Here is a 17,960-nt window from a genome sequence, read left to right as displayed (position 1 = left end):
GAACCATATTACAGACCCTAAGCTTGAAAATGTTAATTTGTATATACCCTTTTTCTTTGGTTCTGTACTACAGGATTATAAACATCTAGGCATATGTATTGAGGGTTAAGTAGATACAAAATGGTAGAGTTTGTAAAATTAGAGTGAAATATTGGTGTGATATAAGAACTATAAGTTAGATCGAATGTGCAAAACAAAAGAAAAATCCAAAAAGAAAATTGATATGAGTAGAAAAAGTCTTAAACTAGTGAAAAAACATTCATGATTAAGATGTATTGAAAAAGAGAAAAGTAACAAAGTCACAAATTAAAGAAAAACTCATTCATTAGAGTACAAAAACTTGTAAGGCTAGCCATAGTTACTATGTTATGCTATGAATTCCTTTATACGGATAGACAAGGAAGGTGAGAGATGGAGAAATTAGGCAGTGAGTAGGAAAAGGGTCTTTAAGGTGGAGAAGAGGGATCAATATGATATGTTAAACTATTTTTGTGTTTGTAGCCCTTTGATGCTTGCCGTTTTTGAGTTCTATACCTATCCTAAGCCTCAGAACACTACAAGCCAAAAAGCCCTATGTGACCTAAATATCCTTATACATGAATGGACATCATATTAAATATTCACATAGGTGACTATTTGTATTTTGCTCGGATAATCAAAGTACTTGTATGATTTATTGATGGATTCTTATAGTTGAGAACCTTAATACTTGTATATTTTGTAACATACTAAACTTAGATATTTGTGATCAAAAGTGGTAAGTCAATTTCTCATCATGTTGAAATTATTAGTAAATGTGAAATGCTTAAGTCATATGCTCTGAAATCAATACTTGTATCATACTTGCTCAAGGGTCGTCAATTTTATTTTTTCATCACTGTTTATGTTGCTTGAGGACAAGAAATGACTTAAGTGTAGGGGATTTTTGTAACACCCCTCACCCGTATTCAACGCCAGAATAGGGTTATGGAGAATTACCGAACATAATATACATTTGCACATACATTCCACATACAATTTCAAATTTCATTTAATATTCAATCAATAACATACATATCGTCCTTAATACGAGACTACAAGGCCTAAAAAATACATTTGGGGTGGTTTGGGACTAAACCAATAACTTTAGAAACTTTTGAAACTCATAGAAAATTTTTTCAAAAACAGGGAACACACATCTATGTGGCCCAGCTGTGTCTCTCACACGGCCAAAGACACGCTTGTGTCGCAGGTCGTGTGGACATTCAAAATGGAAGTACATAGCTGTGTCCCATCCTGTGTAACTCTCTGAATTGGGTCACACAGCCAACACACACGCCCGCGTGCCCTAAACATGGCCACACACACCTGTGTACCAGGCCGTGTGGTAGGCCGTGCCAATCTTGAAGGGTATACTGACTTAAGCCACACGGCCAAGTCACACGCCCGTGTGTGAAGTCGTGTGGAGCATACTGACTTGGTTTTTAATTCAACACCAGGGGGCATATGGCCATGCAACATAACTGTGTGTCACACACGGTTGAGACACACGCCCATGTCTCTGCCCAAGTAGACAAAAATAGGCTATTTACCAAGCCACTTTGCCACCCAAACGGCATGTACCTACACCAAACTCAAATGGCACAAACCATAGCATATATAGGCATTCATACCAACCCAATCAAGCCTAATTCATGCTAACTCAAAATCATTATCCATAAAACACTCAAGTTACAAAATAGGCCAATCCATTTATACCAAATTCACATATACATTTCAACTAATTAAACAATTTCAAACATGCATCATTTGGCTCAAAATTTACAAACATATATCTTCTCTAATATCAACCACAATACCTATTATCAATAAGTATCACAAAGCCAATCTCAACCACATAACGTAAACCATTTGCTCACATACATATATACACAACCAAACCAACCAAATTAAGCCAACTTTCATGGCTATATATACAAACCAAACCATAGACATTTACAAGCAAAACAAAAAATTCATTAGCAGCTTATATACCAAAGTGACCAAACTTCCTTTACATGCCATATATTCTAAAACATAGATTCAAAAGTACTAAAATGATAGTTTGATAGTGTGATGAAGTGTCTGACGATACTCGAATCTGAGCTAGCTTTGAAATCACTATAAAACATGGAAAAAAAGTAAGCTTATAGCTTAGTAAGCTTGTATGAAAATAATACGCAATACTTATCATGTAACAACCCGTTTTTGGGTCAAATCAGAATAGTTGTTTTAGGACCACAAATACCAAGTAGAAATATTTATTTTATTATTTCTTTAAGGTCTACAATATGATTGAATGATTTTGTGAAAATTTTGTTCAGAAATTTTATCGATTGAGTGTCCAATTTGATTAGAAGGACTAAATTGCGATAGGTGAAAAACTTGAGTTCTCTATGTTAAAGGTGCCTAATTGTTATGAATTCTTAAATTAGAGGTCCTTAAATGGTAATTAGACCATTATATTTTAGTATGGACAAAAATGGACATGGTCAGATAAAATTTCAAAGTTTTAAGTGTAGGGCATTTTAGTCATTTGGTAAATAAAGACAAAAGTTAACAAATAAAAGATGTCATCTTCATCAAATTAGTTCCCCATAGTCAAATATTGCAAGGAGAAGACATAGCTAGGGTTTTGGCCACTTTCAAGCTCGATTGTAAGTTTGTTATTGTCCCATTTTTAACGATTTTTATATTTTTGAGATCGTTGTAAATTAATTTAACTATTTCAAGGACTAATTTGAAAGAAAGGTGAAGTTTAAAATTTTACCCATGTTTAACATGTATGTATTTTGATGTTTGATGGTAGAAAGTACATGTTTGTTGTTTGTTAAATGACTTTTGTGAAGTGATTTTCGGTAAAAACCACAAATAGGGACTTATTTGTAAAAGTCTATAAAATGTGTAGAAAAGTATGAATAAATGAAAAATGTGGGCTGTTATGAGTACTACTAAGGTTCGGCTAGGCTTGGGTTGTGATGAAATTGAATGAAATTCATTTTACGAGCATAGGGACTAAAATGTAAAATGCTGAAAAGTTAGGGGCAAAAATCTAAAATTTTCCACAGTGTGTTTTTGGGATGAATTGAACAATGTGATAATTAAATAATTAAATAAGTTAAATTTGGTATTATAGACCAAGAAAAACTAAGCTCGGGTCAAGATTGGGGGAAAAACAAAGTAATTGACGAATTGCTCCTTTTGGTCGCTTTTGTAACCGAGGTAAGTTTATATGTTAAATAAGATTTAATATAATTGTATTGGAATGCCTTAATATTGCATGAACTGTATGATTAATTGTGTGGACGAGTTCGACGATGATTCGATAAGCAAGAAATCCTGTTTGAACCTTAGGAATAGATTAGGATACAAGTGACATGTCACTAGGGTTACCATGTGTTATGTGATTATGTGGTCCGAGTGTTGGTCTCGTACGTCCTACCAGTGGCTGAGTATATCAGCATACGTTGTGGTTACTTGACAGCTTGTGTGAGCAGCACTGAGTAGCTACGTCTTGACTGACAGCTTGTGTGAGCATGCCCGTTGATTAGCTCAAGAACGAGCAATTATGTGATATGAGATTGAGGTAGCATTGGCTACATATGTGACACTTAGTGTGCAAGATTCCCAAGTATCCGACATTATTATTCTGAGTGGTTCACGGGTATGTCAAAGATAAGAATAAGTGTAAATTCGTTACGAGATGGTACAAATATGTACTCAAAGCTTATGATTATTAATTTGTGAAATGATGAATTCAAGGTAAGTTGTGATGGAAGTGAATTATGATCATGAGATTATGGTAAATTATGTTATTTTATATTATATTGCTTGCATGATTGATGTATGGTAAGGTTTCTTATTTCTTCATACAAGCTTACTAAGCTATATAGCTTACTCTGTTTTATTTTCAATGTTTTATAGTGTCACCAAGCTAGCTCAAGATTAGAGATCGTCGGAAGTCACATCACACTATCAAACTGTCTTATGAGTACTGATGATTTTAAAACATTTTGAGAGTATAGCATGTATAGAGACTTGGTCTTTTTGTTATATGTGTCATTTTATTTGGCCAAATGTATTGACTTATATTTGTTTAAGGTGATTTGGTATTTAGCCATGTAATTGGCTTATTTTGGCTAAAATGGTTGTAAGCCCATTTATACAAGTATATGTGTTAATGCCTTGTTTTTGTGTTTTGTAAATAGGTTGCTACATGTTTATTATGATTAAATGACTTGTTGTGAAATGGATGAGATGGGTCCTTTCGTGTGCTAGGAAACCTAAGTAGAATTATGCATGATGAAAGTATTCATGTTGATACTTGCGAATGTGAGATTGATATGAATTGATTTGGTAAATTATGCTATAGTAAATATGTTAAGTGTTGGTAATGAATGATATGATTTAGCCTTGTTTATGGATTTTTTGGTTGCTTAAACATGTCATGGATTATGCCATTGAACTTGTATATGTGTAGGCGTAAAAGAGGGTGAAAAATGGCTTGGTAAATAGCCTTTATTTTGTCCACACACATGGGCGTGTGTCTAGGCCGTGTGTGACACACGGTTTGCCCCACAGCCATGTGTTTTGGCCATGTGTCCCCTGCACCTTAATTTTGAGAAATAGAATGCTTAGAATTGAGCACACAGGTAAAGACACGGGAGTGTGTCTTAGTCGTGTGAGGGACACAGCCTCAAGCACGGGCGTCTGTCTCGATCGTGTGAAGTCTGCACTTATTTTATGAAAATTAAATTAACCACAAGGTGTAACACCCCGAACCCGAGACCGTCACCGGAGTCGAACACGAGGTGTTAACAGACTTTAAAAATAATTTCCCAGACACTGCCAATCTGTGTACTAGTCGCTTTAAAAATCATATCTTGAGTTCAAAAACTTGGAATCCAGTTCCGTAAATTTTCCCTGAAACTAGACTAATATGCCCATCTACATATTTTTTTCTAGAATTTTTGGTTGGGCCAATTAGTACAGTTTATTAGTCAAAGTCTCCCATGTTACAGGGATCGACTACACTGACCTTTGCGCATTACGACTTGGATATCTCCCTATACAGGGCTTCAATACTGATGCCGTTTGTGTCTATAGAAACTAGACTCAGAGAGGAATCTATAAATATATGTCTTGACTCCTAATTGTCTCTGGTTAATTTATAATGAATTTCCAAAGTCGGAACAGGAAATCCAGAAACCGTTCTGGCCCTGTCTCACAAGAACCTGAATTTCTCTTAACATACTGTCGGTATGATTGTTTCGTTACTTTCCTATGAAAATAGATTCATCAAGGTTCGTTTACATAATTTATTCACTATTTAATTCCATTCCTACTATTTTTAGTGATTTTCCAAATCTACATCACTGCTGCTGTCAGCATCTGCCTTTAAGGTAGACTTTACCTATTTCATAGTTTCCATGATTCAACTAGCCCTTTTTGCATAAATAGCACAATTTATGATAGTGATTAACCATTCCCATGGCCAATCCTTGTCAAGCATATCCACACCTCTCAATAACCATATCCATACCAAATGATTATAACATTATACTCAAACATATATAAGCCATTTTCGCATGGCTATCCAAAATTATACAAGTCCAAAGGGTCCATGACCCACAACGAACGGGTAGTCCTATACATGCCATTTCGAAGTTCAACCAAAATTGTACCAAAAGGGGGGGGCTTTGATAGTGTGGGCGACTTCGACTTCAAAATCCCGAGTCCGATAGCTGGAGAACCAAAATCTATAAAACAGAGGATCAAAGAAACAGAGTAAGCAATTTATGCTTAGTAAGTTTTGAGCAAGGAATTCCAGCACAGCAAAAGTATAGCATTCATATAGCTAAACGGATAATTTCATATGCACAAATTTTCGATATCATACTTGCTTCACATTACCAACCCTTATGTACATACACAAAAGATCAACTTAGCCAAAGGCCGGTAGCTCGTTTATCAACTGAGCGAATAGTTATTTGTAAGGGCTCAACTAAATTCAAGCACATACGAAACATACCTCAATGTTGGGATGTTTCTAGAGTATTTACTGAATTTTTACAGCAAGATCATTCATTCCCAAATCACGTACCTTCGGAATTTAACCGGATATAGCTACTCGTTCAAATGCCTTCGGGACATAGCCCGGTTATAGTAACTCGCACAATTGCCTTCGGGACTTAACCCGGATTTAGTAACTCGCACAAATGCCTTCGGGCTTAGCCCGGAATTAGTATCTCGCACAAATGCCTTCGGATCTTAGTCCGGATATGGTCACTTAGCACAAAGCCTTCGGGACTTAGCCCGGACATCATTCAAATAACCATGCACATTTAACAGTAAATCATGGCACATTCGTATTTCATTTTCGTTAACAAAACTCAAACACAAGACACTTATCATTCTTGCAATTTCGGCTCAATAGCCACACACAAAGAGCATGATTTTGATTTGCTTAAAACATGATCTAATCAAATCATAATTTAAGCTCTTTTACTCAAGAACTTACCTCGGGTGTTGTCGAACGATTCCGATAGCTATTCGACCACTTTTTCCTTCCCTTTATCGGATTTAGTTCCCCTTTGCTCTTGAGCTTAATTAAACAAATAAATTGATTTAATCATTTGAGCATCGAAAAGAGGAACACAAGGCACTTAGCCCATATTTATACATTAGACATTAAAGTCACATATGTACGGAATCATGAATCAAACTCAACATTTTAGCTAATTTTTCCCCCTTGGCCGAATTTTCTAAGCCAAGACAAAAGCATCAATATGCTTGCCTCTAACCAAATACATGCAACACCAATCTCCTTCCTATGGCCGAATATGCATGTCTATGTTGGGGCCGATTTCAACACTTAATACATTCTACAAGTATGGTCACTTGTATTGACTAAACACCCTTTTGTTTCAAGTTCAAAACTTGGCTAATACACACATATATACACTAGTAAAGCATCCTCTCCCTTTCCATCAATTTAACACATGCATTACTCATTAATATACAAAAATTATATTCGGCCTTAGCACACAACTTGCTAGCCGATTCTTCTCCATCTAGCAACCAATGCACATATGTGCTCACTCAAAAATGCTAAAAAGAAGATTCAAGAATCATCAATCCACCATCACATGCATCATTAACAAGCTTCATATTTAGCATGCAATGGCATTAACACAAAATCTACCTAGGCTGAATATCATCCCCATGACATAGCAAAGATTTGAACCATGGGCTAATTAGAACTCAAGCTAGCAACTAAAAACATGCATGAATCTCATGGCACACCTCAAACATACCTTAATCTAGATACAAGTATGGCCAAACCTCCTCCTAATCCTCTTCCAAACCAAACATGAAGCAAGAACTCCTTCCTCCTTCCTTAGAATTTTCGGCCAAATGAAGATGAAAAAGGATGAACAAAATTTTCTCTTTTCTTTTCTTTAACTCACGGCAATGGGGGGGGGAAACAACCACACACTTTTTTTTTGTTTTCATCATATTCCCTTTCATTATTTTATGCCCATGCTCCTTATTTTATTTTTTTCCACCCATGATGCACCAACACAACATGTCTATGACATGTCTTGCCCATCACACTTGGTCTACCATGCTTGTCATGGCCGGCCACTACTAATTAGGCGGGAATTTGACATGCAAGTCCCCCTTTTTATTTCATGCAGTAATAGGTCCTTATGCTTCGACCTATCACATTTCAAAAATGTCGCACATAAGTCCTATTGACTAAATTCACATGCAATCGACTAAATCGAAGCTTGAAATTTTCACACATTCATAATTACATATTCTAGACAATAAATATCACATTCAAACATCTCGGTGACTCGGTTTAGCGGTCCCGAAACCACTTCCCGACTAGGGTCAATTTTGGGCTGTCACAACTCTCCCCCACTTAAGAAATTTTCGTCCCCGAAAATCTTACCGGTAAATAGGTTTGGGTATCGTTCTTTCATTGAGCCCTCGGTTTCCCAAGTAGCTTCCTCGATCCCGTGTTTGAGCCATAACACCTTAACTAACGAAACCCTTTTGTTTCGCAACTCTTTTACTTCACGAGCTAGGATACGAATCGGTTCTTCTTCATAACTCAAGTCAGCTTGAATTTCAACTTCTGAGGGATTAATCACATGTGACGGATCGGATCTATAACGTCGAAGCATCGAAACATGAAAGACACCATGAATCTTTTCAAGTTCAGGGGGCAAAATCAATCTATACGCAACCGGACCAACTCGTTCGGAGATTTTGTACTGCCCAATGAATGTCGGGCTCAACTTGCCCTTACGGCCAAATCTGAGTACCTTTTTCCAAGGCGAAACTTTAAGAAACACTTTATCTCCCACCTGATATTCAATGTCTTTTCGTTTCAAATCCGCATACGATTTTTGACGATCTGTGGCTGCCTTCAGACTTTCACGGATTACCTTTACTTTCTGTTCAGCATCTTTAATCAAATCAACTCCGAAAATTTTACTTTCACCGAGCTCGGTCCAAAACAATGGTGTACGGCATTTACGACCGTACAAAGCCTCGTAAGGTGCCATCTTAATACTTGATTGAAAACTATTGTTGTAAGCGAATTCAATCAAAGGTAAATACCGTTCCCATGAACTACTGAACTCGAGGATGCAACATCTCAACATATCCTCAAGTATCTGAATTATCCGCTCAGATTGACCATCGGTTTGGGGGTGAAAAGCAGTGCTAAAATGCAGCTTGGTACCCAAAGCTTCTTGCAATTTCCTCCAAAATCGCGAGGTGAATCTCGGATCTCTATCCGACACGATAGAAATAGGTACCCCGTGTAATCTCACAATCTGAGAAACATACAATTCGGCTAGTTTATCCAATGAAAAATCCGTACGCACGGGGATAAAGTGAGCCGACTTAGTCAGTCTATCAACAACAACCCAAATCGATCCTTCTTACTTGCTGACAATGGCAGTCCGGACACAAAGTCCATTGTGACTCGATCCCATTTCCACTCGGGTATCATGATCGGCTGAAGTAATCCTGAAGGCACTTGATGTTCCGCTTTCACTTGTTGACATATTAAACATCTCGAAACAAAGTCGGAGATGTCTCGTTTCATACCATGCCACCAAAACCAACGTTTCAAATCGTTGTACATTTTCGTACTCCCCGGGTGAATTGACATTCGGCTACAATGGGCTTCGTTCAGAATCATCGAAATGAGTTCCGAATTCCTTGGAACGCACAAACGACTTCTGAACCTCAAACAATCATCATCATCAATTTGAAACTCCGATTCTTTGTTCGGAACACACTCAGCCCGTTTTGCAACCAATTCATCATCAACTTTCTGGGCTTCACGAATTTGATGAATCACTAATGGTTTGGCTTTTAATTCAGCTACTAACACATTGTCGGGTAGAACAGACAAGTGCACATTCATCGCTCGTAAAGCAAACAATGATTTCCGGCCTAAGGCGTCCGCAACCACATTAGCCTTTCTCGGGTGGTAATCAATGACAAGCTCGTAATCTTTCAACAACTCAAGCCAACGTCTTTGTCGCAGATTTAAGTCTCTTTGAGTCATCAAATATTTGAGACTTTTGTGATCCGAAAATACATGGCACTTTTCACCAAATAAGTAATGTCGCCATATTTTTAAAGCAAATACGATGGCAGCTAGTTCAAGATCATGGGTCGGATAATTTTTCTCATGTGGCTTTAATTGTCTCGACGCATAGGCCACCACTCGACCTTCTTGCATCAATACGCAACCCAACCCAAGTAGGGATGCGTCACTATAAATGACAAACTCTTTGACTGATTCGGGTTGCACTAAAATTGGAGCTTCAGTCAAATAAGTTTTCAGTTGATCGAAACTTTTCTGACATTTCTCCGTCCATTCGAACTTAACATCCTTTTGAAGTAGCTTCGTCATTGGTGTGGCTATCATCGAGAAACCTTTTACAAATCGTCGGTAATAACCGGCGAGCCCCAGGAAGCTCCAAACTTCGGTAATATTTCTTGGAGGTTTCCAGTTAAGTATGGATGAAATTTTGTTCGGGTCAACTCGAATACCCGATGCGGATACCACGTGACCCAAGAAGCTAACCTCTCTTAACCAGAACTCACACTTACTGAACTTAGCATATAACTGCTTATCCCGCAAAATTTGCAACACTAGTCTCAGGTGCTCAGCATGTTCGGTCTCATCTCTTGAATAGACCAAGATGTCATCAATGAACACAACTACGAACCGATCCAAATATGGTTTGAAGATCCGATTCATCAAATCCATAAATACCGCAGGGGCATTAGTGAGCCCAAACGGCATCACTAAGAATTCGTAGTGACCATATCTCGTTCTGAAGGCAGTTTTGGGTATGTCCGAATCTCGAATTCGCAACTGATAATAGCCCGATCTCAAATCTATTTTTGAGAACACTGAGGCTCCCTTCAGTTGGTCGAACAAATCATCGATACGCGGTAACAGATATTTGTTCTTTATCGTCACTTTATTCAGTTGACGATAGTCAATGCACAACCTCATGGTTCCGTCCTTCTTTTTTCACGAACAATACTGGTGCACCCCAAGGTGAGAAACTTGGTCGAGCAAAACCTCTATCTGTCAATTCTTGCAACTGAGCTTTCAACTCTTTTAACTCGGTTGGTGCCATACGATACGGAGCCATCGAAATCGGCATAGTCCCAGGTACAAGCTCAATACCAAACTCTATCTCCCGAACAGGTGGTAAACCCGATAATTCTTCAGGAAAAACATCCGGGTATTCACAAACCACCGGCATAGATTCGGGTTTCTTTTCTAATTCTTTGTCATCAAGTACATACGCAAGGTATGCTTCGCACCCTTTTCTTACATATTTCTGGGCCAACATTGAGGATATTACAGCTGGCAACCCATCCAAGTCCGTAGACTCAACTCGGATTACTTCGTTATTTGCGCACCTCAATTCAATAGTCTTGCTTTTGCAATTCACAACCGCATCATGCACGGTCAACCAATCCAACCCGAGAATAACATCAAATTCATTAAACGGCAAAAGCATCAAGTCTGCCGGAAAACAGGAACCTCGAATTACTAGGGGACATTTCTTACACACTTTGTCGACAAGCACGTAACGACCCAAGGGATTTGACACCCGAATTCCGAACTCAGTAGACTCAATAGGTAAAGTCTTACTAGATGCTAAGGTTTCACATATGTAAGAATGAGTAGAACCGGGGTCAATCAAAGCAATTACATTAGTATCAAAGAGAGTAAAAGTACCGGTAATAACATCAGGCGAAGAAACATCCTCGCGGGCACGTATAGCATAAGCTCTAGCAGGCGCACGAGCCTCGGATCTAGTCGTAGCATCTCTAGATCCTCTCTGACCACCACCAGTATTGCCCGTATTTCTAGATGATCTACCTCGAGCAGTGGTAGCACCCGGTTTCCCACTCTGATTTACATTCTGTTCAGACAACCTCGGGCAATCTTTAATGAAGTGGTCAACTGATCCGCACTTGTAACAGGAGCGGTCAGGGAATCTACAACTCCCCGAATGCCATTTACCGCAATATCGACATTTCGTTCTGTCTCGACGTTCATTCCCAACACTGGCGACCGAAGTGCCTCGTGTACCCACAGGGGGTCGATCACGATCTCGTCTAAAAAGGCCCGAAGTGCCTCTCGACCAGCCCACATCATCTCGAAATTTCTTCGATGCCTATTGAAGAGACTTTTCCGAAGATCTTTTACGAAACTCTCCAGTTCCCACATCAACTTTTTGTTTTTCTTTTCTAAGCTCTTCGGCTTTACAAGCTCGCTCGACAAGTACTACGAACTCTCGTATTTCAAGAATGCCAACGAACATTTTTATATCTTCATTCAGCCCATCCTCGAAGCGTCTACACATGATAGCCTCGGACGAAACACATTTCCGAGCGTATCAACTAAGTCTAACAAATTTTTGCTCGTAATCAGTAACTGACATAGAACCTTGCTTAAGCTCAAGAAATTCCTTCCGTTTTTGATCAACAAATCTCTGACTGATATACTTTTTCCGAAACTCAGTTTGGAAAAACTCCCAAGTTACTTGCTCTCGGGGCACAACAGAAGTCAGAGTACTCCACCAATAGTAGGCAGAATCGTGTAGCAAGGAGATAGTACACTTTAGGCATTCATCGGGTGTACAAGATAGCTCATCGAGTACCCGGATAGTGTTGTCCAACCAAAATTCAGCTTGCTCGGCATCATCGATGTCCGTAGCTTTAAATTCAGTAGCCCCATGTTTTCGGATTCTGTCAACTGGGGGCTTATTTGACCTTATTTGGTCAGTTTCCGGAGGTATTGTAGGTGCGGGGGTGGTATTTGTCGGGAATGGAGGTTGTGGAACAGCCATATTAGTTCGAATGTATTGGTTGAACCAATCATTCATCATGCTATAGAAAGCTTGTCTAACTTCATCATTCGGGTTACTAGCATTAGGTTGAGAGTCCGCCGGCGCTGTCCCGTGTGCGGGAGCAGGCGCTACATCTCAAGATCATCAGCTACCGCTCGGTCGGGATCGGGATCCATTACTATAAATAAACGCATTCGCAAATGTCAGAAATCACCACACTATCAATTGATCACATAAAATGGCATGTATAGCTAGACCCAACGCATTACGGTAGTCCTAGAATCGACTAAACCATAGCTCTGATACCAATCAAATGTAACACCCCGAACCCGAGACCGTCACCGGAGTCGAATACGAGGTGTTAACAGACTTTAAAAATAATTTCCCAGACACTGCCAATCTGCGTACTAGTCGCTTTAAAAATCATATCTTGAGTTCAGAAACTCGAAATCCAGTTCCGTAAATTTTCCCTGAAACTAGACTCATATTCCTATCTACATATTTTTTTTCTAGAATTTTTGGTTGGACCAATTAGTACAGTTTATTAGTCAAAGTCTCCCATGTTACAGGGATCGACTACACTGACCTTTGCACATTACGACTTGGATATCTCCCTGTACAGGGCTTCAATACTGATGCCGTTTGTTTCTATAGAAACTAGACTCAGAGAGGAATCTATAAATATATGTCTTGACTCCTAATTGTCTCTGGTTAATTTATAATGAATTTCCAAAGTCGGAACAGGAAATCCAGAAACCGTTCTGGCCCTGTCTCACAAGAACCTGAATATCTCTTAACATACTGTCCGTATGATTGTTTCGTTACTTTTCTATGAAAGTAGATTCATCAAGGTTCGTTTACATAATTTATTCACTATTTAATTCCATTCCTACTATTTTTAGTGATTTTCCAAATCTACATCACTGCTGCTGTCAGCATCTGCCTTTAAGGTAGACTTTACCTATTTCATAGTTTCCATGATTCAACTAGCCCTTTCTGCATAAATAGCACAATTTATGATAGTGATTAACCATTCCCATGGCCAATCCTTGTCAAGCATATCCACACCTCTCAATAACCATATCCATACCAAATGATTATAACATTATACTCAAACATATATAAGCCATTTTCGCATGGCTATCCAAAATTATACAAGTCCAAAGGGTCCATGACCCACAACGAACGGGTAGTCCTATACATGCCATTTCGAAGTTCAACCAAAATTGTACCAAAAGGGGGGGGGCTTTGATAGTGTGGGCGACTTCGACTTCAAAATCCCGAGTCCGATAGCTGGAGAACCAAAATCTATAAAACAGAGGATCAAAGAAACGGAGTAAGCAATTTATGCTTAGTAAGTTTTGAGCAAGGAATTCCAGCACAGCAAAAGTATAGCATTCATATAGCTAAACGGATAATTTCATATGCACAAATTTTCGATATCATACTTGCTTCACATTACCAACCCTTATGTACATACACAAAAGATCAATTTAGCCAAAGGCCGGTAGCTCGTTTATCAACTGAGCGAATACTTATTTGTAAGGGCTCAACTAAATTCAAGCACATACGAAACATACCTCAATGTTGGGATGTTTCTAGAGTATTTACTGAAATTTTTCAGCAAGATCATTCATTCCCAAATCACGTACCTTCGGAATTTAACCGGATATAGCTACTCGTTCAAATGCCTTCGGGACATAGCCCGGTTATAGTAACTCGCACAATTGCCTTCGGGACTTAACCCGGATTTAGTAACTCGCACAAATGCCTTTGGGCTTAGCCCGGAATTAGTATCTCACACAAATGCCTTCGGATCTTAGTCCGGATATGGTCACTTAGCACAAAGCCTTCAGGACTTAGCCCGGACATCATTCAAATAACCATGCACATTTAACAGTAAATCATGGCACATTTGTATTTCATTTTCGTCAACAAAACTCAAACACAAGACACTTATCATTCTTGCAATTTCGGCTCAATAGCCACACACAAAGAGCATGATTTTGATTTGCTTAAAACATGATCTAATCAAATCATAATTTAAGCTCTTTTACTCAAGAACTTACCTCGGGTGTTGTCGAACGATTCCGATAGCTATTCGACCACTTTTTCCTTCCCTTTATCGGATTTAGTTCCCCTTTGCTCTTGAGCTTAATTAAACAAATAAATTGATTTAATCATTTGAGCATCGAAAAGAGGAACACAAGGCACTTAGCCCATATTTATACATTAGACATTAAAGTCACATATGTACGGAATCATGAATCAAACTCAACATTTTAGCTAATTTTTCCCCCTTGGCCGAATTTTCTAAGCCAAGACAAAAGCATCAATATGCTTGCCTCTAACCGAATACATGCAACACCAATCTCCTTCCTATGGCCGAATATGCATGTCTATGTTGGGGCCGATTTCAACACTTAATACATTCTACAAGTATGGTCACTTGTATTGACTAAACACCCTTTTGTTTCAAGTTCAAAACTTGGCTAATACACACATATATACACTAGTAAAGCATCCTCTCCCTTTCCATCAATTTAACACATGCATTACTCATTAATATACAAAAATTATATTCGGCCTTAGCACACAACTTGCTAGCCGATTCTTCTCCATCTAGCAACCAATGCACATATGTGCTCACTCAAAAATGCTAAAAAGAAGATTCAAGAATCATCAATCCACCATCACATGCATCATTAACAAGCTTCATATTTAGCATGCAATGGCATTAACACAAAATCTACCTAGGCCGAATATCATCCCCATGACATAGCAAAGATTTGAACCATGGGCTAATTAGAACTCAAGCTAGCAACTAAAAACATGCATGAATCTCATGGCACAACCTCAAACATACCTTAATATAGATACAAGTATGGCCAAACCTCCTCCTAATCCTCTTCCAAACCAAACATGAAGCAAGAACTCCTTCCTCCTTCCTTAGAATTTTCGGCCAAATGAAGATGAAAAAGGATGAACAAAATTTTCTCTTTTCTTTTCTTTAACTCACGGCAATGGGGGGGGAACAGCCACACACTTTTTTTTTGTTTTCATCATATTCCCTTTCATTATTTTATGCCCATGCTCCTTATTTTATATTTTTCCACCCATGATGCACCAACACAACATGTCTATGACATGTCTTGCCCATCACACTTGGTCTACCATGCTTGTCATGGCCGGCCACTACTAATTAGGCGGGAATTTGGCATGCAAGTCCCCCCTTTTTATTTCATGCACTAATAGGTCCTTATGCTTCGACCTATCACATTTCAAAAATGTCGCACATAAGTCCTATTGACTAAATTCACATGCAATCGACTAAATCGAAGCTTGAAATTTTCACACATTCATAATTACATATTCTAGACTATAAATATCACATTCAAACATTTCGGTGACTCGGTTTAGCGGTCCCGAAACCACTTCCTGACTAGGGTCAATTTTGGGCTGTCACACAAGGCCTAGCACACGGGTGTGTGACTTGGCCTTGTGACATCAATTTGTTCATGCATTACAAAACAGGGAGTTACACGGGTTAGGGACGCGGGCGTGTGTGGCCACACGGCCTGCCCACACGGGCGTGTGACCCCTATTCATAGCAAAAATTTTCTAAGTTCTGTAAAAATTTCCTAAGTGCTTAGTTTAGTCCCAAACCACTTCCGAAGCATGTTTTGGGCCTCATAGACTCGTATTAGGGACTTTAAGAATGAATGCGAATGGTTTTAATTTGAATGAAAATTTATGACCCGAAATTGTATATTTGCTCGCTTTGTAAGTCCGGTAATGCCTCGTATCTTGTTCCGGGGTTGAATACAGGTAAGGGATGTTACATATCACTTATTAAACATTAAAATTGTAAATATAACATGCTACCGAACATTTAACCACAATATTATTATGTTTTCAATCACATAACTAACCTTGTTTTCACAACTTTCATATATCTGATGCTTATACAGTTTTTTGTACGCACCTATATTGACACGTATTTATTTGTCTCATTTCACATATTCAATATACCTGTTGAATCGTTTAAATATCGATGGATACTCTTATTTCAGATAAATTCTAATAATAACCATAAGTCTTTCAATATTAATTTCATATGTCACTTACCAAGTCTTTCCGAACCGAAGAACGACTTACGGATATGAGTACATCATTTTTCTTGTGCCACAGTCCAACTATGGTCTTACACGTGTATTGCCATGGCCCTGCCATGGTCTTACATTCGTAGTGCCATAACCCAGTTATGGTCTTATCATTAGAATGATATAGCCCAGCTATGGTCTTACATATAAATACTGCCATGGTCTTACGTTCAATTCATCCTTTGTCATAAAACGGTTGTACTCAATCCTGCATTGTACTTGTTTTGAACATTTAATTGAATTTCATAATTCAACAATAATTTTATTTTCAACAATAGATATGAATAAATACATAGTACTATTCATAAATTTAATAAATAAACATTAAAGTTTAACTATACGAACGTACCTTGGGCAAGATGAGTCGATCGATCCAAAACCTTGTTCTTTCCTCGATTTAAGTCCGTATTTCACTATTCTTGATCTATATAATATCAAATTTAACTTATTTAATAATATATCTATTCAATTTAGTCCAAAATACACTTTAAAGCCACTCTACACATTTGCCCCTAATATTTCACATTTTTACAATTTAGTCCTTATTTCATAAAATTACAAATTCATGCAATTCAACCACAATATAAGCTAGCTGAATTTCAATTAGGTCCCTAGCAACCCATATTTTTCATTTATTTCACATTTTAACCACAAAGTTTCAACATTTTACAAATTAATCCCTAATTGTACTAAAAATCATTTAACAAATGTTGTTTATCTAACAACAACCATGCATTTTCTACCATTAAACATTAAAAAACACCAACATTCATCAATGGAAAACCCTAAACCTTTAAAAAATTTGTAATTTAGTCCCTAGGCTAGCTAGACTAAGCTGTTGATAAACCGTAAATTATACATATTTTTAGCCCATGTTTAATGTATTTTATAGATGATTTCTCATTAGAATTGGTGAATTCGATGCTCCTAATGCTTTAATTTCATGTTTTGTACTCAGGAGAGCACCAAGAGTTAAAAGGAGCCAAAAACGAGCCAAAAAGGGACAAAACAGACCAAATCGAGAAGATGACACGGCCTAAGGCTTGCCACACGGGCAGCTCACACGCCCGTGTCTTTCGAGGGTGTCGACCAAGGCTTTCACTATTCACACGGCCTGGCCATTGATCCACACGGTCGTGTGCAATTTAACGAATCAAACACGGCCTGGCAATCACGTCACATGGTCGTGTCACACGGGCGTGTCCCTGCTAAGCCCAAGTTAAGTCCAATTCAGAAAAGGCCACTTTGGAGGGTTCCTAGGCATTCCAAAGCCTACAAATATGCACTAGAGGAGGAGAAAAGGGGAGACGGAGAAGAGGGGTAAGGAATTACCCTAAGGAAGCCGATTGATCCATCTCAGAAGCTG

The sequence above is a fragment of the Gossypium hirsutum genome, chromosome A11, assembly GCF_007990345.1.
Source record: "Gossypium hirsutum isolate 1008001.06 chromosome A11, Gossypium_hirsutum_v2.1, whole genome shotgun sequence".
In the NCBI taxonomy this organism is placed as follows: Eukaryota; Viridiplantae; Streptophyta; class Magnoliopsida; order Malvales; family Malvaceae; genus Gossypium; species Gossypium hirsutum.
This window is presented reverse-complemented; position numbering follows the sequence as displayed.